The sequence below is a fragment of the Pristiophorus japonicus genome, chromosome 13 (genome assembly GCF_044704955.1).
Source record: "Pristiophorus japonicus isolate sPriJap1 chromosome 13, sPriJap1.hap1, whole genome shotgun sequence".
NCBI classification, from domain to species: domain Eukaryota; kingdom Metazoa; phylum Chordata; class Chondrichthyes; family Pristiophoridae; genus Pristiophorus; species Pristiophorus japonicus.
In genome coordinates this window covers 41,729,985-41,754,907 of record NC_091989.1, presented here as the reverse complement: position 1 = coordinate 41,754,907, position 24,923 = coordinate 41,729,985, and positions in this window count along the sequence as shown.

The window sequence follows — 24,923 nt, the reverse complement described above, 5'->3', positions numbered from 1 at the left end:
TTCCAACACCATCTGGTTATTGTCTTCATTATCGGGGACGTCGATTATGTTAATTATGGTGAAAAACATTTATAGCCAATCCACATACGCTCTGAAACTTTCCCGGTCGTGTTGAAATTCCCCCAAATGCCCTATTACTCCCATTGGCACGGCCGTACTGGATTCTGGCAGTTCAAACAAGTGTGCTTGCAATTTACCTTGGATTTGTAGCTGTTAATCAAAACAAAGAAGCTCCCAAAGTCTCTCTGTCGGCTGGCTGAATCCTTCACCGACAAAAATGTTAGCTTTGTTTTATCCGATTAATCTCATTCTCGCTGCCATTTGTGATATCTCTAGAGAGCACACACACATCTAAGATGGCAGAAGATTCCAGAAGTCACCTGTCAGGTGACCTGGTCTGTTTATTATTAACAGCACTGGCTGCAGTAACACAGGAGTCCACACTGTGGAGCTACAGACATGACAGCACTGATTAGCCATTATTGTTTTGGTACATCATCTTCAACTATTTGACCATTAGTCTGCTGACTTTGTCTGACTTTGCTTCATTTATGTAATTCTGGTCATTTCTGAGCTCATATTGTGATTGCCATTGGGAGATCACAGGGAGGGGGGGGAGGGCGGCGGTGTGGAATGAAGGGGTGCTGGAAATTGCAAGGAAACATGGCCAGCTGGGTAAATTTAAAGTGATACAGCCACCTATCGGTATGTGGTCACGTAAGGGGATGAAAGTGTTGGTAGCTTCTACAATGGCTGCTATATTACTATTGTATAATTCAGCTATTTGGCTGTTTGGGTAATAAAATTGGTTAGCAAAAACCAGTAGCTGGCACAAGTGATGGTGTGTTGCAACACTCACACATCCTGTTTCACCACCGACAGAGTGCAGATGGTGCTGAATAAGATGGGAGCAAGAGGGGTTGCCCTGTTTGCTACCCCAGGCACCCTCCCCATAGGACAGCATTGTAGCATGCATGGAAAGAGGTAGGTGCAGCTGACTGTTACCGCTACTGGCAGTGCCAGCCCAATGGTGCATGCTAGCTATAGGCAGCCTTGCAGCAGATGGCTCTCTGCCATCCTGGAGGCTGTGGAACCAGTTCCGCACATTCATTTCCAGAAAGTGTGCCTCTGCTTGTAGCTGCTTGTAAGCCCAAACTGCCTGAAATCTTCCAATGCTCTTCCATGTACAAATTTTGCAGCACAGAAACAGATCATTCGGTCCAACAGGTCTATGCCTCTTCTTCATCCAAAGAGACATAAGTAAAGGGAGATTCTCATTTACTCAATATTGTAGATGCACCAAAAAAATGGCTATGCCAGAACACTCTGACCAATTAAATGGAAGATGGAAAGAAACAAAATTAACCTCAAAATACCGCTATAGATCTTAGTGTAATGCACTTGAAATCCACTTTCTAAAACAACACAGTCCCTAGCAGTTGTGGTGACCAATCTAATGTAAGAAGGTAAATAACCAAGCATTATTCCAGTGTAAATGCTAGTCAGAGTAGGAATCACAGGATAGCTCAGATGAATACGTGGCTTGAGGAGTGGTGCAGAAGGGAGGGATTCAAATTCCTGGGACACTGGAACCGGTTCTGGGGGAGGTGGGATGAGTACAAACCGGATGGTCTGTGCCTGGGCATGACCCGAATCAATGTCCATGGGGGAGTGTTTGCTAGTGCTGTTGGGGAGGGTTTAAACTAATATGGCAGGGGGATGCGAGCCTATGCAGGGAGACAGAGGGAAGTAAAATAAGGACAGAAGCAAAAGATAGAAAGAAGAAAAGTAAAAGTGGAGGGCAGAGAAACCCAAGGCAAAAATCAAAAAGGGCCACATTGCAGCAAAATTCTAAAAGGGTAAAGTGTGTTAAAAAGACAAGCCTGAAGGCTCTGTGCCTCAATGCGAGGAGTATTCATAATAAGGTGGTCAAATTAACTGCACAGGCAGCAATTAATGAATATGATATAATTGGCATCATGGAGACATGGCTCCACGGTGGCCAAGGATGGGAACTTAACATCCAGGGGTAGTCAACATTCAGGAAGGATAGACAGAAAGGAAAAGGAGGTGGGGTAGCATTACTGGTTGGCTTGGATGATGTGGAATCTGTATGGGTGGAGCTGCGGAATAACAAGGGGCAGAAAACGCTAGTGGGAGTTGTGTACAAACCACCAAACAGTAGTAGTGAGGTTGGGGACCGCATCAAACAAGAAATTAGGGATGCGTGCAATAAAGGTACAGCAGTTATCATGGGTGACTTTAATATACATATAGATTGGGCTAACCAAACTGGTAGTAATACGATGTAGGATTTCCTGGAGCGTATTCGGGATGGTTTTCTGGACCAATATGTCGAGGAACCAACTAGAGAGCTGGCCATCCCACACTGGATGATGTGTAATGAGAAAGGACTAATTAGCAATCTTGTTGTGCCAGGCCCCTTGGGGAAGAGTGACCATAATATGGTAGAATTCTTTATTAAGATGGAGAGTGACACAGTTAATTCAGAGACTGGGGTACTGAACTTAAGGAAAGGTAACTTCGATGGTATGAGACGTGAATTGGATAGAATAGACTGGCGAATGATACTTAAAGGGTTGACGGTGGATAGGCAGTGGCAAACATTTAAAGATCACATGGATGAACTTCAACAATTGTACATCCCTGTCTGGAGTAAAAATAAAACAGGGAAGGTGGCTCAACCATGGCTAACAAGGGAAATTAAGGATAGTGTTAAATCCAAGGAAGAGGCATATAAATTGGCCAGAAAAAGCAGCAAACCTGAGGACTGGGAGAAATTTAGAATTCAGCAGAGGAGGACAAAGGGTTTAATGAGGAGGGGGAAAATAGATTATGAGTAAGCGTGCCGGGAACATTAAAACTGACTGCAAAAGCTTCTATAGATATGTGAAGAGAAAAAGATTAGTGAAGACAAACGTAGGTCCCTTGCAGTCAGATTCAGATGAATTTAGAATGGGGAACAAAGAAATGGCAGATCAGTTGATCAAATACTTTGGTTCTGTTTTCACGAAGGAAGACACAAATAACCTTCCGGAATTACTAGGGGACCGAGGGTCTAGTGAGAAGGAGGAACTGAAGGATATCCTTATTAGGCGGGAAATTCTGTTAGGGAAATTGATGGGATTGAAGGTCAATAAATCCCCGGGGCCTGATAGTCTGCATTCCAGAGTACTTAGGGAAGTGGCCCTAGAAATAGTGGATGCATTGGTGATCATTTTCCAACAGTCTATCGATTCTGGATCAGTTCCTATGGACTGGAGGGTAGCTAATGTAACACCACTTTTTAAAAAAAGAGGGAGAGATAAAATGGGTAATTATAGACCGGTTAGCCTGACATCAATAGTGGGGAAAATGTTGGAATCAATTTTTAAAGATGAAATAACAGCACATTTGGAAAGCAGTGACAGGATCGATCCAAGTCAGCATGGATTTATGAAAGGGAAATCATGCTTGACAAATTTTTTGAGGATGTAACTTGTAGAGTGGATAAGGGAGAACCAGTGGATGTGGTGTATTTGGACTTTCAATAGGCTTTTGACAAGGTTCCACACAAGAGATTGGTGTGCAAAATTAAAGCGCATGGTATTGGGGGTAGTGTACTGATGTGGATAGAGAACTGGTTGGCAGACAGGAAGCAGAGAGTCGGGATAAACGGGTCCTTTTCATGATGGCATGCAGTGACTAGTGGGGTGCCGCAGGGCTCAGTGCTGGGACCCCAGCTATTTAGAATATACATTAATGATTTGTATAAAGGAATTGAGTGTAATATCTCCAAGTTTGCAGATGACACTAAATTGGGTGGCAGTGTGAGCTGCGAGGAGGACCCTAGAGGCTGCAGAGTGACTTGGACAGGTTAGGTGAATGGGCAAATGCATGGCAGATGCAGTATAATGTGGATAAATGTGAGGTTATCCACTTTGGGGACAAAAACATGAAGGCAGAATATTATCTGAATGGCGGCAGATTAAGAAAAGGGGAGGCGCAACGAGACCCGGGTGTCATGGTTTATCAATCATTGAAAGTTGGCGTGCAGGTACAGCAGGCGGTGAAGAAGACAAATGGTATGTTGGCCTTCATAGCGAGGGGATTTGAGTATAGGAGCAGGGAGGTCTTACTGCAGTTGTACAGGGCCTTGGTGAGGCCTCACCTGGAATATTGTGTTCAGTTTTGGTCTCCTAATCTAAGAAAGGACGTTCTTGCTATTGAGGGAATGCAGTGAAGGTTCACCAGACTGATGCCCGGGATGGCTGGACTGTCATATGAGGAGAGACTGGTTCGACTGGGCTTTTATTCACTGGAGTTTAGAAGGATGAGAGGGGATCTCATAGAAACATATAAAATTCTGACGGGACTGGACAGGTTAGATGCAGGAAGAATGTTCCCGATGTTGGGGAAGTCCAGAACCAGGGGACACAGTCTAAGGATAAGGGGTAAGCCATTTAGGACTGAGATGAGGAGAAACTTCTTCACTCAGAGAGTTGTTAATCTGTGGAATTCCCTACTGCAGAGAGTTGTTGATGCCAGTTCATTGGATATATTCAAGAGGGAGTTTTATATGGCCCTTACGGCTAAAGGGATCAAGGGGTATGGAGAGAAAGTAGGAAAGGGGTACTGAGGTGAATGATCAGCCTTAGTGGTGCAGGCTTGAAGGGCCGAATGGCCTACTCCTGCACCTATTTTCTATGTTTCTATGTTTCTAAGTTCATGGGTATCCAAATGATGTCATGGAGATCTAACTTTGACAAAAACAAACTGCCAACCAACAAGCATCCGTGGCATCAATAAAAAACTGGATGGGGCATTAAAAGGGGGAGATTCTGCGGAACAGATCACCATCCATTTTTCTGATTGTTTGTACACAATAAATTGGCATAAAGTGGATATAATCAATCAATCAGAAAACCTAGCCTGGTATATTCCCAAAACCATGAAATCCCTTGCCTAACTCACTCCTTCATACACATTTTTATGTCATTGAATTGCAGAGTGCAATTTATACATTTGTTTTTTGGGTTTTGTACCAAAGATATGACACCCAATTGATTTTTACATTCATATTATCTCTCTCTTTTTCTCTACTTAGCTGGCATAATACTGTGTACTCACTGTATAAATCCCAATGGTTATGTTTCCTTTAACCATGTGTGACAAAATATCACACACTGCACAACAAATGTTCATATAGCAACCACACTGACCTCATCTGAGCTAAAGCAATCAGCTGAAACCGGACCTCACTCAAAGATATGTCAAAAACCACAGAATCAGGCGTTGCTGCCTTAAAACATGCCAGCCATCCATGGCCTGATGATGCAACTATGTGTCGCATTACCTAAATCTGTTTTGCTTTTATAAAATGTTATTAGCGGTTTGTAGAATATTGAAAGTGTTAATTATATTTTTTCTATTTTATTTGTTTTTATTATATAAACCAAAACCACAATAAGGACCCAATGAATGCCAGTTTTATACAATAGGCATCATAACACACAATAATAATAATAATTTTTATTTATATGGCACCTTTAACATAATAAAACATCCCAAGGTGCTTCACAATAGTGTTACAGACAAACATAAATTTGACACTGAGCCACAGAAGAAATTAAGGCAGATGACCAAAAGCTTATTTAAAGAGGTAGGTTTTAACGATCGTCTTAAAGGAGGAAAAAGAGGTAGAGAGATGTAGAGGTTTAGGGAAGGAGTTCCAGAGCTTAGAGCCCAAGCAGCTGAAGGCACATCCACCGATGGTTGAGCAGTTATAATGGATGTTCAAAAGGCCAGAATTTGAGGAGCGCAGACATCTTGTGGGATTGTGATGCTGAAAAAGATTACAGAGAAAGGGAGGGGCAAGTCCATGGAGTGATTTGTAAACAAGGATGAGAATTTTGAAATCAGTTAAGCAATGGCATTGCTTAACTGGGAGCCAATGTAGATCAGAAAGCATAAGGGTGATGGGTGATCTTGACTTGGTGCGGGTTAGTACATGGGCTGCTGAGTTTTGGATGATTTCAAGTTTACATAGTGTGGAATGTGGAAGGCCGGCCATGAGTGAATTGGAGTAGTCAAGTCTAGAGATAACAAAGGCATGAATGAGGGTTTCAGCAGCAGAAGAGCTGAGGCAGGGGCGGAGCCGGCAATATTAAGGAGATGGAAAAAGGAGGTTTTAGTTATGCCGCGGATGTGTGGCTGGAAATTCATTTCAGGTTCAAATCTGACACCTAGGTTGCGAACAGTCTTGTTCACCCTCAGATTGATGCTAGGGAGAGGGATGGAATCAGTGGTTAGGGAACGCAGTTTGTGGCGGGGAACAAAGATAATGGCTTCGCTTTTCCCAATATTTAATTGGAGAAAATTTCTGCTCATCCAGTACTGGATGTCGGACAAGCAATCTGATAATTTAGATACCAAGCAGGGGTCGACAGAAGTGGTGGAGAGGTAGAACTGGGTGTCGTCTGCATACATGTGGAAACTGACTCTGTGTTTTCAGATGATAGCGTCAAGGGGCAGCATATAGATAAGAAATAAGAGGGGAGCAAGGACAGATCCTTGGGGAACACCAGAGCGGGAGTGGGAAGAGAAGCCATTGCTGGAGATTTTCTGGCTACAATTAGATAGATAAGAATGGAACCAGGCGAGTGCAGTCCCACCCAGCTGGACATTGGTGGAGAGGCGATGGAGGAGGATCGAGTGGTCAACTGTGTCAAAGACTGCAGACAGGTCCAGAACGACGAGGAGGGATAGTTTACCTTTGTCACAGTCACAAAGGATGTCATTTGTGACTTTGATGAGAGCAGTTTTGGTACTCTGGCAGGGGCGAATGCCAGATTGAAGGGATTCAAACATTGAATTCATGGAAAGATGATCATGGATTTGGGAGACAACAACACGTTCAAGTACTTTGGACAGGAAAGGGAAGATAGAGATGGGGCGATATCTAGCAAGCAAAGTGGGGTCAAGGGTTGTATTTTTGAGGAGAGGGGTGACGACAGCAGATTTGAAGGAGAGGGGCGGAGTATTACACCTAAGGACAGAGAACCATTCACAATGTCGCCTAACATGCGAGCCAGAAAAGGAAGTTGGGTGGTCAGCAGTTTAATGGAAAAGATGGATATCATTCACCCATTCTTTGTCTGGGTATACTCATTCAATAAATATGGTTTCCAATGGATTGCCTCTATTTAACTGAAATGGCAAGAGCAATATATAGATGTGACCTACACTTCAGGGTAATTTATAATCCATATTTTACTGCCAGTGTTTTCTACTGCACAGGACATAAACAGACATAAGAAACCACAATAGTGTTTGGATTACTCTCTTGCAATCTTGTTTATTACTGCAGGGAAACTTCCTGTTTTTGTCATCAGGTCTAAGAAATGTTGAGTATTTCTCTGTTGTCACTGTTGCAATGGGATTCTTTCACTTTCAAAACAGCTTCAGTTTATTTACATGGGGCATTCCTCATGCTTTGATCAGTTTTTAAACTCTGATATATTTCTAGCAGTGCATCCACACTCCAGACGTTTAGCATAAGTATAAAGCTTAAATTGCTTCTCACCACTGCTAAACTGGGTGTGTGATTTGGGTGCAAGGGCATGAACTGACTGAAGCAAAGTGGAATGATACTTCCTCCTCCAGGGAATTTCATTTGACTTCATTCTGGTATTGGGTTAAACCCTGAAACTGGACTCGGACTGTCTTTACAGCATACCTGTAATTCAGTGCAGTGTAAATGCAGCTTAGAAACCCCCTATAAGAACAGGCAGATCTGGCTATATATACTATGCTGCTTTAGAATCAAAACTGTTTGGGTTGGATTTTCAGCTTTGCTCATTTTGGGGCAGTAAAGTTTGCGCCCGGGAACAGTTTGCACCTCAGTCATCAAAATTGGGCAGTTGGGCCCTGAGTGAGGGGCGGAGCACTAAGGGAGACGTTACACACCTCTCTTATGGCCCTAGGCCAGCTGAGCTTGTGAAAATCCCGAGCTGAACAACCGGCCCGGGAGCACTCTAAGAGAGGCCTGGGAATTTTTTTTAAAAACCCTGAAAAAACCCACCAAAAACATTCCCAATACATAGTCCATGTCATCACAACATAAATCGCAAAAGAAAACAATCACACTTACCTGAGGTGGACATTACTTACCTCACTGCAGCTGGTATAGGTCGGACTGCTCGTTTTTCACAGGTGGTCCCAGCAGGGAGCGTTGTGGGGCACTAAGGGATGGGTGGGAATCAGAAAGCGAGCTGGTGTCGCAACCAGGGGCATTGCACACCAGCTCACCTCTTCCAAGCGGTAATGCTCCGCGTCCCGCCGAAACCGGCGCTGAAAACCCCAGCGGGATAATACAGCATTATGGAAACATTTAGAAACAATGGGTCCAAGTTTGCCCGCAGGCTTAGAACGGCGCACCTCGTCAAAAACCGTGCCTAAAAGTTACCTACGTATTCTCCCGGCTCTGCTGTGTGTTCCGGGTCTTAGTGCGGCACTCCTCTTCGAGGGGGGGGGGGGGGGGGGGACGGAGCTACAGCCCTGCGCTGAAAACAGTGCTGGCAGCTGCATGCGTGCACAGTAGTTACTCCCATGATTGTAATAATGATCCTGCAGAATGCGTCCCGCCCCTATCCCAGGCCGAATGGCCTGCCGCATAGGTCGGCTGCTGAGGGCCGCAAGAAACAGGTTTGTGCGGGGACACTGAGTTTTGATCAGGGGGTAGAGTATTGTGAATGGTAACTTTTAGAGAAGGAGAAATCACATTCATTTCACGTGATGAATCAGGAAATTTGAAGTTGCAAACTTGCGTTTTCTTTTAATGACTAAAATTTTAGATGCAATTATCTCAATATATGCTTGTATTTTAAAATAAATATTTTAATATTAAGGTAGTTAAAGCAGCTGTATAGTAACACTTAAATAATTTGAACAACCTGTCGATATTTTCCCCCGCTTTTCTCCTTCAGCCTCCCCCCATCCCAAAGTGGGAAACCTTCAACCACAAGCCGGTAAGGCGGCCGAATCCGACCTCATTGGACTTCCAGAAACCAGGATTTTGACTCTCCCGGCTATGGCTGGCCTCAACCTGGCTTAAACCTTCAGCCCTGGTCGCCCCTGTCTCTCCAGTGACTTCTGATTAATGATTTATCTAGCCTGGCACTTAGTCTCACCAGCGAGACCAAGTCTCGACTCTTGGTTAATGATTTGACCCACCCCAACCTCCCCTGGGGCTGTACTCGGGATTGCCGGCCAATTTTCCAACTCCTTTCGGGGCTTATTCGGGTCACGCGCGGTCCCTCATGCGATGAGGGCGAAGCCTCTGCCTCTGCCAGGCTTCAGGCTGCCGTTATTAAAGCCCGGCCAAAAACCCGAAAAATGGGCAAAAAGGGAAAAAATTCCCGCTCAAAAAGGGTTGAAAGTCAGTGGGTTGGCAGCCCTGGTCAGTCTCTGCAGACCTTAGTTTCTGCTGCTCTTTCATAAGGAAAGAAGAGGGAACAATGTTTAAACTTATCACTAACAAATCTCTCAGGTGCTTTAGGTGCAGGGTTCCTTCTATTTTTTATTTGTTAATTAATTGCTTATTACTTTTTATGCTTTGTTTAGTTCTTTGTAAATCTTGGTGCTTTCCTTATATTTTTTATTTGTTATTGAATGCTTATTTTTGTGCTTTGTTTAGTGCTTGGTGCTTTAAATGTACTGCTTTGTTTAGTACTTTGTGCTTTAAATGTATTTATGCTTCTTTAATGTTGTTGTGAAGGTGTTTATTGCTTTGGAAAATCCTCTAACTTCCATTTCCCTCCCCGACCCCCCCCCGCCCCCGCCCCCGCCCCCGCCCCCGCCCCCCATCTCTGGCTACCTGCACTGATTTCTTAAGTCTCCGCAAGGTTTTTCTGAGCGTACAAAAATGGACACATAAGCTGGCCTAAGTTAGGTTGGAGTAACTTTTTGCTGGCTAAACTTGCTTAAATGGCCAAAACAGTTATAAGTGGCTGTTACCTTTTGAAAAAAAACTGAACTAAAAAGAAACTGAACTAACTCACTTAAACTGGAGCAAACTAAATGGGGAGAATTGCGATTTTTAAGATACTCCAAAAAAACAAGTTGCTCAAAAAAAATAGGAGCAACTCGTGGGGAAACATGGGCCCAATGAAACATAGAAATTTACAGCGCAGAAAGAGGCTATTTCGGCCCATCGTGTCCACGCCGGCCGACAAAGAGCCGCACGGTACTTGGTCAGCAGCCCTGAAGGTTACATATACACCTATGAACAATGACAGAAAGGCAAAGAACACCCAGCCCAAGCAGACCGCCTCACACAACTGCGACACCCCTTATATTGAAACATTCTACACTCCACCCCAACCGGAGCCATGTGATCTCCTGGGAGAGGCAAAAACCAGATAAAAACCCAGGCCAATTTAGTGAGAAAAATATCTGGGAAAATTCCTCTCCGACCCATCCAGGCAATCGAAACTAGTCCAGGAGATCACCATGGCCATATTCAATTCCCTGCAGTACTTACCATTAATACTGCGTTGGCCAACAAAAAGTCATCCAGTCTAATCCCAATTACCAGCTCTAGGTCCGTAACCCTGCAGGTTCCAGATCCCCACAACCTTCTGCGTAAGGAAGCTGCCCCTCAAATCCCCTCTAAACCTTCCAGCACCCACCTTAAAACTATGCCCCCTCGTAATAGAGGGGTGAACTCTCCCGATTTCCCTGATGGCCAGTCACCCCCGGTCTTATTTACCAGTATTTCTTATTTTCCAGTTTGTCCTGTTTGAGTTTTGTGTGCCTGGAGAGTTGGAAAGTGTTGCTTTTAGTACTGCTTCCTCATTAGTGGATGAATCTTAAATCATAAAACACCAATATCTGTTTGTATCAGACACCTGAATATATATAAATGAATGGAAACATAAATTTAAACTTTATGTGCCTCTCTGCCGGACCACGATCCCCCACCCCCCCTCCCCCTCTCTCCACACCAAGGCTACCATTGGACACATTGTGCGGTTTACAAAGACAGAAAAGCTTGGACATTTCCTGATTAGGCTCGTCAAATGAATCATGATCTTCAATTCTTATGGCCTATGCTGTGGAAATTGTGTAAACGGTTTCTTTCAATTTTGCATTATGTTGGTAACTGGTGACAGCCAGAGTAGTTCATATGTGACAATACCACAACACAGTTCTGCTGAGTAGCAACCGACAGTCGATTACAGGGAAAAAGGAGGATTATAACATATTAGACTATAAGGCACACTCAGAGATAAGAATCAGTAAAGCATGAGCAGTTTTACAGCCATTAAGCTATGAAAGTGTGTTATGGGCTTGAGTTAAGAAACATCAGCTATTGTTGATCACTTATGTAGCTTGCTTTTGTTTACTATGTTGGAGTATTCATATTATTTTATTGGCAAGCCTACCACAGTTATAGCTTTCACGATTTTCAATACAACTGTATGTCAAATGACAGGAAATTTTACATCGGTGTGATACCAGACCAAGATTATGATGAGGACAGATGATTGAAAAAGGATTTACGGAGAAATAAGGCAGTCTATTCTATATAATTACTACATTTCAGTGTATATGAATATCTCTTTAAGAGAGCATAAATTAGGCTTCAAAGATTATGGGGGGGGAAATTGGTCTCCTTTGCACTTCCCGCTAGCACCTCCAGGGGGTGATAACAGGGCACTAACGGCTTACCGACCGGTTGCGGTGAAATTACCGACGCCCGCGAACTTGCATGTTGGGTTAGCACTGACGCTATACATTACCGCCTTGATCTCCTGTGCCCCAGAGATTGTGACGACATCCGGTGTGCAGCGCCCCGTTATTGCCCGAGATCTCAAATTCACTTGCGCCCCCTGCAGCATCGTCAGGTGTCAACAACAACTGAAGAAGGCGTTGTGACCTTGGCCAGCCGCTTGGGGAGCGGTAATTAAAGGCATTGGTAGCCAGGTAGGCCAAAATGTTACTCTGACCCTTCTGTGCTGCTTTTTGAATGTTTCCCATGGCACGATTGAGCAACCCTGCAATCTCTTGCACTCTCGTGCTTCGGGCTGCTCTTCGTGGATGGCAGATCCCAATCGCCCACCATTCCCAGGCTTATCTTCCAATCACCGCAGCATTGGCCCTTCCCTTTAAGGGAGGCAAGGAGCCTTTGAGTCCGGTAGCGCTGCACGGAACATTGTGCAGTGCTGCACCGCTACTGCCTCTCTTGCTTTATTTAGCGCTCCAAGGGAAGTTATAGCACTTGATTTATCGTTTCACTTCCCTCCTGGAGCGCTAAACCAGAAGTTCGCTGGAATTGTGTAGCAAAAGTGGCATTATGCAATTTCTAGCCCTATATATCCTATCCCACCAAGATTTATCTATCAGTTTCACAGATGAGATCATTCATCTTCGAATACTGCCTGCTCGTTTGACGCTTTACCAAACAGCAAAAGTTGACCTGCACATATCTGCTCTGCAATTATGTCAGTCATTGATCTTAGCTGAAATAAGTGCCCTTTGGCCAACTTGTTTTATTTTAACGTGAATCACACTTCCAAAATGGACAGTGACATCTGGGAGGCACAAATCACAGATGAGTAAAAACCTTTCAACTATTTTTTTTAAACATAATATTCAATAAATGGAATAGGGTGTACTGGTTAGAGATGAAATAAAAATAGAGTAAACTATAAATAAAAGAGAAAGAACAGGGGGAGGAAGTGATCGCGGCAAGGAAGGGATTATGGTGTAAGCAAAAAGAAAAGAAAGTCTTACATTTATATAGCGCCTTTCATGACCATCGGACATCTCAAAATGCTTTACAGCCAATGAAGTACTTTTGAAGTAATCAATGTTGAAATGTGGGAAATGCAGCAGCCAATTTGCGCACAGCAAGCTCCAGCGAACAGCAATTTGATAATGAGCAGATAATCTGTTTCTGTTATCTTGATTGAGGGATAAATATCGGCCAGGACACCGGGGATATCTTCCCTGCTCTCCTTCAAAGTAGTGCTATGGGATCTTTTATACCCACCTGAGAGAGCAGACGGGGCCTCGGTTTAATGTCTCATCTGAAAGACGGAACCTCCGACAATGCAGCACTCCCTCAACAGTGCACTGGAGTGTCAGCCTAAAAGGGGTAAGGTATCTTGCCCTTCAGCAGATATTGGGTGCATGGTTTTCTGACCATGTGTTGGAAAATCATGTGACCCATTCACTTGACCTTCCAACATGAGCTTCTGGTGAGTGACATTCCTCACTGGATGTGCAAAGATGAAAAATTACCCTGAAAGTGTTTCTTTAATTGTTTTTAAAAGATTTTAGTTTTAATTCATCAATATTGCAATAACAATTATGCGCATGAAAGAAGTAGCTTTATTATTATGGCATTAGCTTGTATTTCAATGTCACAGTGTGTGATCTGTAAACATAAAAACAGGGCTGACCCAGGGCGATTGGAATTCCCAGGACACGCCCGTCAGTGTAAGAATTGACATGGAGGTTAATGAAACAGTTGGGGCCTTTCAAAAATGTTCTTACGTATAGGATAGTGTTGTAATAAAGCTTCACTCTGATGATTAATTTGTTATCACAAAGAAATGTTGTCATCAAGTCGCATACCACAACACTGGATGTTCTTTTACTTTCCAAAAACGTCCTTTCCACTTTCCCTGGGGATTTCCTATCAAAACATATTCTAGTCTGCTTTCATACTCTGGATCAGTCTCGCACGCAACAGTGTATGAAAACAGATTTCCAGGAATCGTGAACCGCTTTCTCAGGCTGTGTGGAACTGTATTGCTATATCCAACCTGCTAATTAAATGGACAATAATCAATAGCTGGACCTTAAACTCTCTAATAAGCCCTTAAAAAGCCTATATAATTTTGCTCTGTTTATTCTTCTGTCGTTTCCCTGTTGTAGCATCGTCTGGCAGTGTTGTCATTAACTGCTGTGGTAATAGCTGCCGTGTTTGTCCGCGAAGCAGGAACAATATTTTACAGAAAAGAATCATTTGAACTTTTCATTCATGATAACTACATGGAAATTCAATTTTCTCTTTAACTGTCAGATGTTGAATGTTCATCTGCTGTCACATTATTCACTATGTAAATAAAAAATAGAAAAGCTGTTATGTTATCAAATTAATGTGTACTTTCACTTTCAGAATAGTTCCACGAGTTTCTTGTTCTGGGGATTTCCTAAAATTGTATTTGCCATTTTCAATCTCAGAGGAGATGGGTACTTTATACTGCAAGAAAACAATTCAAAATAAAATGATCAATTTGAAGACTTGAGATAGTCAATAATCAGTAACCTTTCATAATGTCATCTCCTTGTTATTTTACAATTCTTTCATTTGAAGCTGTTTTTTTTCCCGGTGAATTGATGTATTAACTAATACATGGGATGTTTATGCTAGGAATTTCAAATCATTTTTTCATTTATGCATCTAGTGTTAGCATCAAGCAATCTCAAATTAGGTACCGTAGCACAGACCGAGTACACTATAAAGTTGAAAGTGCCTCATATTCAAATCCCAACCAGCAGAATTTAACATCTACTCCAGTGAAGCACCTCTCCTGTTACATTTCCATTTGATATGACAGCCTTATGGCCTCTTTTACCATGTTCATAATGGGGCTGAGCATTTAATGTTAGCTCCCAAAGCACCACACACCACTTTGGGCACGGGAGACCTGTATTATCGGGCAGACCCTGAATAGTGTTCCAGAATGGTCATCATCTGTTTGAAACTGGTGCTTCAAGTGAGGTTCAACAAAAACAATGGGGGCGAAATTCCCTTGTTGTGCCCCTCCCGTTAGTGCCCAAGTAGTGCCCCAGATAGCGCTCCAACAGGAAGTGGAGCACTCCACTTCCTGTGAGGGGCAGTAACGCCAATTTCTCGGCCGGGGCGGGGCTTCCGTGCTAGGCGCAGGAAGTCCCTCCCTGACTGGGTTACTGTCCCTAAACGGGGCGCTAGGGAATTCTGCCCCCAAAATCTCTTTTGTCTATTTGATGTTCTTGTCCTCCCTGAAAATCCTTCTTTGGCCTACAATGATCAATTAATCAGGTAGGTCACTGCGCCCTGCACTGATTTTCTTTTAAAGACATATGGTGCTTTATGGAAAACTGAAACCTTTCTAACTCTGCTGATTCGGACGTTCTAGCCCTTGCTGATTGTGATGTGGCCGCCAGCAGGTGTTAGGCTTAGCATTCTGAATGTGTGCTGTCTACTTCAGTGGAGTCAGCTCTTAATATGAATGTAGTTGGTAATAGATATGAAGATATTTGTTTTAAGATTGCCATTATTTTAAATGTATACCCAGCTAGTATAGAAAATCACAGTGGTGAGTACACAAGAATATGAGCAATGGGCAGGAGGGAGAGACTGCAGGAATCTGGTTCCTTAATATGATTGCTAGCTTATGCTAGCAGATATGTTTGCTCACTCCTGATGCCTGCATTCAATTTGAACTGAACTTACACTTAATAGTAATTGAACACATTTTAATTCCAAGTTTTTGTAACATTTTTTTGATTTTTGTGGGGCGGGGGCCAGAATGATTAGGTCAGTAAGAGCGTGAGCACACACATATGCAACATCATATAGGGGAAGATTTATTTTTGCTGCTCTCTCATCCCTGCTAGTCAATAGAGAACATGAACAAGCATACTTATTGTTTCTCTGTTCACATGGTCACTACTGTGTACCCGAGGGGACCATCTTTAAGCCCCCTCTTCACTAGCTACATGCTACCCTTTGACAACTTCCACACACCCATCATCCCTGCTCTCTCTAAGCTACACTGGCCCCCTGTACTCCAGCTTCTTGACTTCAAAATTCTCATTTGCTTTCAAAGCATTCCATGGCCTTTTCCCATCCTAGCTTAATGATGTCCTGTCTTACATCCCCGTGTAGAATTTACCAATATCTCGCAAAGATTCCAGGTACCTTTCCCCTACAGGGGAGAAAAATCCCTTTCTGGGCTTTTAAAATGAGTTTAAAGGGGCAGACGAAGCCTGCGGGGGATAAAAGGGGATGCATTCATGGAGACCCCCCCCCCCCAGTGTTTGGACTCATAGGAAAGGGAATTCAAAATGGACCTAAATTACAGAAGCTTGAGATCCCCTAAACATCTATGGGAAGGAGCATATCAATTTTAAGATTCTACAACATTTTGGCTGCGAAAAAGAGTTACCAAATACAGGAGGTGGAGCCAACGTCTGAAGCAAATTCATGTATTAAAGACCCCAGACTGTCTGGGGGAACTATTCACCCTCTAAGAGATAATCGAATTACCCAATCAAGCACAATGGAAATCATGGTCAAGAAACTGGACAATCCTAAAACAATGCAAAACCAGTGATAGCACATTCTCACACCCTAATCGAGTTACTGCTGACAAAGGAGACATTTGAAAATCAATGGACAGTACAGTTTAAACAGAGCCCAAGAGATTTGATGGGAGATAACGGAGCCTTTTTTTGGGATATATCTATTCCCCAGTTTTTACAAGGAGAGGAGCAGCACGCAGACTAGCAGAACACAGGAAAACTAGCAGAACTCAAAACTAGCAGAACTAAAAGCTAGCAGAACACAGAGACTGGAACTCGCACAGACTCAAACACAGACACAGACACAAGCAGCCGGAGCTGGGGAGTGAAGAAATGGAGTAGTGAAGGAAACTACAAGAAATCGTCAAGGACCGACCGAGCACGAGGCCCACGAAACGGAAGGTTTTCAGCAACCAAATTGACAACCCGGGCCACCACAACCAGCAAAACGACCAACCGAAACCAACTCAGCAAAAACCAAAGAATCGACCTTTATTTCCACTCTACAATCTACTTCTGAATGACCAACGGGTGAGAAATTACCAAAAAGGACTAACTAAAACTATTCCTAACCAAAGAAAGTGGGTATTTACCACATACATCCAAAACGCAACTTACCGCATCAACGGACGCACCCCAACCGAAGACTACGCAGTCCGAAGTCCTCTCCTCCATCCGGGGTACGGCTCACCTAGAAGGCCAAGTGCAGCGAACCCCAAAACCGTGATTCACCGGCAACTGTCTAAAGGGAATGGTGAGCATAGCCCCTAAACCCTCAGAGCTATAACTTAATTAGTTAAGGGGATTGGGAGGGGGGAGGCTGGGATAACTTGTGTAAATGTATCTGCATTCTCCTCTTTACCCCATTTAGAGTTTAAGCTGTATTATTTTCCCCACAGGCTGTAATTTGACATTTTATTCAATGTGTTGCACCCTTCAGTGTGTATTGGTCTGTGTGTGTTATTAAAGGTGTGCCTTTTACTTTTTAAACACAATAAAGCCATACCTGCTTCCTACCTTGAAACCGATTGTCTGTCCAAGTCTGTCACAGTCCCTTCATAATTCCAGTGTCTAGAACCAAGGGTGTGGGAGCGATTCGGAACCGCTCATATAAGGTCAGAAGGGAAAGCTGACCCCCTGAAAACCACCCCTTACATCCGCTTGTACCATTCTAAAACCCCCCCTCTCATTAGTCCTTGCTCCTCTCCACCATCAATGCTGCTCATTTAGTTGCTGTACATCTGCTTCCAAAATTCTCTGCCCACTTCCAGGGTAGATGCAGAGAGGATGTTTCCTCTTGTGCGAAATCTAGAACTAGGGGGCATAGCCTCAGAATGAGGGGCCACCCATTAAAAACGGAAATGAGGAGGAATTTCTTCTCTCAGAGGGTCGTGAATCTTTGGAATTCTCTACCCCAGAGAGGTGAGGAGGTTAGGTCATTGAATACATTTAAGGTGGAGATAGATTGATTTTTGAGAGATTAGTGAGTCAAAGGTTATGGGGAGAGGACAGGGAAGTGGAGTTGAGGCTCAGATCAGATCAGCCATGATCTTATTGAATGGCGGATCAAGCTCGAGGGGCCAGATGGCCTACCCCTGCTCCTAATTCTTATCTTCTTATGTTCCTTCTTCCCTTTCCTTTCAAAAACCTCCTCAAATCCCTCCTCGTCAACCTTCCCATCCTAGCATCTCCATTTTCTTCCCCTTTTTATCATGCTTGTTGTTCACTGAATCCTTTTCCTCTTGAGATGTCGACCTGCACATGAGAAGTGCATGTTGTTTGTTGTTTCCTAAATTACTGCAAACATTGGGGAAAATTAGCATGGCATTACCACATGAGAATTTTGAGATTCAGTGCATTGCAAAATATACACTCGACAACAATTTTTCTAGCGGATTTTCCATGGATAGCCCAATTGTCATCATACTTTGCTAGGCAGGGGCAGTATAAGATATTTGAGTGAATTTATACTTTTATTAGTTGAGGTTCTCATAATCTGTTAATGCCAGTAACAGCTGTCATGTGCAAGTGTTTGTTTACATTGTGAGTCAGCATGTGATTTATTAGTGACATCTTCCATAAAAGGCAAACCGATAATATTCTATAATCTCTGCTCATCTGTGGCTTTACCATAATCCCTCACTAATTCACTGAATATAGATATCATCACCCACAGATTTATGCAATAAAAGATTTTACTGTAACTGTCTAGTGGTCTTAATTTCATAGGACTAGATTGGTGATATGTTATAGTCTCATATCTTATGTGGGCCAGATGGACAGCAAATTAATAAGTTTGTAGGAGGCATTATTCATTCAATGGATTTGTGATGGTTGATATTTTTCATTTGTCTCAAAAGGCTGTGTAATCCATCGATTTTTGTAATGAGATTTTACTATATTCACTAGAAAATTACAATCTAGGTTAATGTATTTACGCAGATTTATGCCACATTTATCGCAGGCCTACTCCATTGAGGACCTTTCACAAACAGGTTCCTCTTCTCAGATTTACTATGTAACCATATAATAATATATTGATTTATATTATAAAACTATTATCTAATATTAAAAATATTATTTCTCACTTAAAACCTTTTATTGTTGACATACTCAATTATTTCCCTGATCTAATGTCATTAAATACATTTGCTTTCTGTCATGTGACATAAAAATGGCTGCAGACATGAAACAAAATATCATTACACATTGCATCTCTATTATACTGGAGATAAAATGCCAAACCAGGCAATGACAATGGGCAAAGCTGCAATGATTATAAAAGACCATTTGACAATTTCTGTGGGCTAAAATTTCCATAAAATCCGCCACTGCCGGATTGTCGCCCAAAAAACCGCTAAGATTATTAAATTTACGCCAGCGAAAAATTGCACAAAAAAGGGAAAAACTTACGCCCAGTAGGAAAAATGGGTCTTAGACGCAGATTCCCAGCGTAAAACGCGATCCTGGGCAAATTGGGTGGTTTTAATCAAATTGGGCAGTACTTACTCAAATTCAGTCCAAGGCTGTGGTTGGGCCTAGGGAGGGGGAATACACAAAAAATATTTTTTCCAAAAAACAAAAAAATAAAAAAGTCAGAAAATATTCTCAGGACCCTTTTCCACTTAATCACTGTAAAAGAATTGAAAAAGAATTATAAAAAACACTTTAACTTACCTTTTTTGCAGGGCTTCATACCTCCCACCCAGCTCCGGCTGGTTTCTCGTGGGCATTTTTTTTCTACTCATCTACGGGTCACCGCTGAGACCAAACTTGGGCGGTAGCGAGTTTTTCGATGGTGCACGAAAGCAGTCCGCTCTCCAGCGGTATGTCGAAACCGCCAGCGGAACTCCTTGGGGAAATTCTCGCTGGGTGGTTTTCCGCCAATAATGACCAATACCGCCGAAAAACCCGGCGGGAATGGTGTGGAAATTCTAGCTCTATATCTAGATCTCTTTGTCCTTTTATTTACTCATCTATCTGATAAAAAGTTTTCTGTCTGTAATGAACATCTGTTCATTTTCTGTTATCTCCCTGATGTATGTATCATCTTTCTCTGCTTTCTAATTGGTTATTTTCTGATTTCTATTTTCTATTTTTGTTATGTTACCAATTCTTTTCTCCCCTATCAAAAAGATCTCCTCAATCACATTACAGCAAAGAATAATTCTACCCCATTATATTGCCACAGATTATTTCTTCCGAGTTCCTCACTCACCTCCTTATACCACCCTAAAAATAACATTTGTAACATAATAGACACATTTAAATAATCAACAATCTAGATAAAGGTCACAGACTTATCTATAACCTTAGCCATTCCATCTATTATACGTCTGGTTTTCCCCCAACATTTAACTTTTGTCTACAACAAAAGTCTTGTAACCTGAACTCTTGTAACTGAGTGGAATAACATGTTACTGATCGAACAATTGCCCCTTAACCACGTTATATTGCACCACAAACACTGTGGGATGTCTACCACATTTTCTTCTCTATTCTGAAAATACCACAACATCAGCACAATATGTCAGGTTAAAACTAACGGTCGAACTTATTTACGTGAGATCATACAAAGAAGCAGAACAACACAGCACAAAACCAAAGTACAATGCTTGACTTAGACAACACTTAAAATGTTTCAAAACAAAGAACAATCAAAATCTTTGTAGTTATTTTCAATAGGTTTTGAACAATGTGCAACCAAAAACTCTTCTCTGAATAAAGCTTCTTTGATGGTTCAGCCATTTAAGATGAAAGATTGCAGACTTTAACATGTGCCAACAATTGAAACCACACATGTTTTAACTGGAGTTTACACACATCAACTGTCCATTGTCACCTAGAGGACCACCAGTGTGATTAGAATCATAGAATCATAGAAATTTACAGCACGGAATGAGGCCATTTCGGCCCATCGTGTCCGTGCCGGCCAACAAGAGGCTATCCAGCCTAATCCCACTTTCCAGCTCTAGGTCCATAGCCCTGCAGATTATGGCACTTCAAGTGCACATTACACCTCCATCTACAGGTACTTTGTTCCATGTACTTGCTCCAGACAACAAACTGTAAAAGGAAGGGGAGCGTGGCGACTGATTTCATAGAACCATAGAATGATACAGCACAGAAGAGGCCATTTGGCTCATCGTGCCTGTGCCGGCTCTTTGGTAGAGCTATCCAATTAATCCCACTCCCCTGCTCTTTCCCCATAGCCTTGTAAATTTCGTCCCTTTCAAGTATTTATCCAATTCTCTTTTGAATGATAGTATTGAATCTGCTTCCACCACCCTTTTCGGCAATGCATTCCAGATCACTACAACTCCATATTGAAACTCTGAAGGAGGCAATAAAGCTAAGAACACTCTTGTAAAGTTTCTTCCCTGAAACCCTTAAGTTATCAAGCAAATAATCGAGATCAGCCATGGTTCAGTAACAGCGTACTCACCTCCAAGTCTGACGGTTGTGATTCAAGCCCTATGACAGAGACTTGGGCATGTACACTAGACTTTGGTACAGCAGTGAAGGAGTTCTGTACTGTTGGAAGTACCATCTTTCAAATGAGATGTTAAACTGAAGCCCTGTCTTTTTTCTCAGGTGGACGTAAAATACCCCACAGCACTATTTGAAGAAGAGCAGGAAGTTCGCCTGGTGACCTGGCCAACGTTTATCCCTCAACCATCATCACCAACAAAAGATTATCTGCCCATTTATCTCATTGCTATTTGTGGGACCTTATTATGGCAAGTAAGTTGTTGCATTTCCATACATTACAACAGTAACTATACTTCAAAAGTACTTCAAGGGCTGTAACACACTTTAGGTTGTCCTGAAGTCAGGAGAAATGCTTATAAAGTTCATCCTTTATTTTACAGATGGAAAATCAAGTGAGGCCTGAATGGTGGAGCAGTGATGATTTCCCCGTTTGGCCAAACTTGCCGGGAGCTGAATCGTGGGCCAGAAGAGGCCAGGCAGGTAAGTTAAAAAAATAAAATTAGGTTTGCTTGTGGGCCAGGAATAGAAGGAGTGCTTCTTGGGGCCCTACAAGCAAACCTTAGACCTCACTTGCCCACGGTCTCCCCACCTCATCGTGGTTGCCCTCCCGTCCCCCTCCCCATAACTTACCTGACTGCCGGGAACCATTCCCGCAGGTCCCTAGTGGCGGTCTCCTGCCATCCAAATTCCCGCCCTGCCAATCAACCAGGCCATGAATCTGGCTGGGTTTGGACGGGCGTCCAACAAAATTTAAGGTAATGTGGCCTGGCTTTAAAAATCAGCCAGGCCTCAATGTATCTGTTCTTTCTGGGTGCACCGCCTAAAAGCACAGTTCCCGCCCCCAGACCATTAATATTGGAGCCAAAGTTACTTTGTAAGCCCCCTGAATAGCACATGAACTGCAATTTCTAGGCTAGTATGTCTTCTCTAATCATATATCTTCTTTCGGGCTAGTCACCATGCAACATATTGCTACATAAGAGTAAAATGATCTAAACAGGTTGACTCCACAGCCATTAAGGAAGGATATACTAGCCTTGGAGGGGGTGCAGAGACGATTCAGTAGGCTGATTCCGGAGATGAGGGGGTTACCTTATGATGATAGATTGAGTAGACTGGGTCTTTACTCATTGGAGTTCAGAAGGATGAGGGGTGATCTTATAGAAACATTTAAAATAATGAAAGGGTTAGACAAGATAGAGGCAGAGAGGTTGTTTCCACTGGTCGGGAGACTAGAACTAGGGGGCACAGCCTCAAAATACGGGGGAGCCAATTTAAAACCGAGTTGAGAAGGAATTTCTTCTCCCAGAGGGTTGTGAATCTGTGGAATCCTCTGCCCAAGGAAGCAGTTGAGGCTGGCTCATTGAATGTATTCAAGTCACAGATAGATAGATTTTTAACCAATAAGGGAATTAAGGGTTATGGGGAGCGGGCGGGTAAGTGGAGCTGAGTCCACGTCCAGATCAGCCATGATCTTTTTGAATGGCGGAGCAGGCTCGAGGGGCTAGATGGCCTACTCCTGTTCCTAATTCTTATGTTCTTATGTCAGTGAGCTTCTTGACATTCCCCGAAAGGAGTTACAATTCCCAGTCGGGTGATCTTGACTGTTAGCTTGTTTGAGAATTAACAACAGTCCCCTTACAAAGAATGGGCAACTCTATGTCACCAAGTCATAAATTCATAGCTGGGAGCAAAACGTCCATTGCTTCAGCATCCAGTATGCATACAAAATGGTTGGAATTTCACTTATTCGTGAGCACAGAAAATACTTTTGTTGAGGCTAAAAAAACCCTGTTTTAGCAGTTTGATTGTACAAAGATAGGAAAATGTTGACCCTCCCCAACAGCTCCCCCCTCAGTGTCACTTCCTGGCAGTGTGTGATGAATTTTGATGCAGATATGTGTCTATTAAAGTTTATAACTATTTTCATATCACCATATTGGATTGTCCTAAGCCACCATTTAGCCTATGTTTAGGGAGGTGTATAGTTTTGTATGTGATTGTGGAGCATTGGGTCCTCTAATGGATTTCAATTGGATATAGAATTTTAGTGCTCTATAATCTTTACTTAGAAACTCCAAGGAATTGAATCATCTACAGCTTAACTGATGTGAATCCCTTCAGGGTTATTTTTTCATTCGTAAATATATCTATAAAATATATTTAGATTGTGGAATCCCTGAGGAAATCCCTCGAAGTGCAGGATTACCCTGGGCTAACAGCTTCATGTATATAGAATTCCAATTAAATATAGGACTAAGGCATGATTATCCATTACCTCTCAAAGAGTAAATCCTTTAATGTCTGTTTTAAAATGTTTAATTTTTGCAATCCCTAAGTGTTATTATCCTTTAGCTTAGTAATAAATGCTGCACCATCAAAAAAATGGAGCTGCAGTTAGTAAATCAGTCAACAGATGTCAGTAAGACTCCAGGATACACTGATTCTCTTTCTATCCAGGGATAGAAGCACCTTCTTTCTAATTTATGATTAGCAGTTCATCTTCTAATGGGTACCTAACTTACTACCTATGTGGAATAGCTTCAAAATAATCAAAAAGCAGACTGCTGCATAGAGACTGCAGGATTAAATTCTTGCTGCTATTTGTAGCATGTCAACATGTACTAATGGATTAGTGCATGTGTAAGTCTAGTAATTGCCTCTCTCCTCCCCTTGTATTTAAAGCCTCCACACAAGACTGATTTAGCTGTCTTGGCTGGACGGTAATGTTCTCAGGCCAGCCACAGTTTTCTTTATACAAATCAACGTCTCGAGTTCGCTTCTCTTTAGGATGGCTGTAATTACCCGTCACATAATTTTTCTGAATGATATGCAGATTTCTTTTGGCAAATATCTTGTTTTTGTTTACCAAATTTTATAACTAATGTGCAGCAATTTTACCATTGTGGAATTTTTGGAGCAACTTTGTCACTGTCCTAGATTAATGGTGCAAAGACTGATAATGTAAACCTGCCAAATTAAAACAACCATCTGTGTAGAAGCAAATATTTAAAGAATATACAGTTTTTAATAAAAATGTTATTAAAAGTGAAGTGTTGTATCAAGGTTGCCTTTTTCAATAGGCCAAGCTGAGGGAGCTAAAGTTACATTTGCTTTTCCCCTATATTCTGACTGTTTGTTAGGCAGCCAATGATATCGGAACAGACATTTTAGCTGGAAGGAAACTAACGGGATTGGACCAGCCCCCTATTTAACTTTCCAATGTAAAGTTATGATGTCTGTCGGTATGATGTGAGGTTGGATTAACTAGGTTAAATGGACCCTGAGCCAAAAATAAAATTTTAAATTCTGATTTTTAAAAAATTGACAGATTCAAAAAACATTGGTTTGAAATTTCCTCGACCTTTGAAAAACAATTTGCGCCAGTCTGTGGCCGGCAGAGAGAGTTACACACGGATTTTCTGGGTTGGCTCATTTGCACTGGTGCAGTCACTGGTCTAAAACAAATGTAAACAGCTGAACAACCTGGAAACTTCTATGCAGTCTTTAAAAATACCGTTGAGCCTGCAGACTTCAGCAGCAGAAAAATGGATATTCTAGGTCCATCC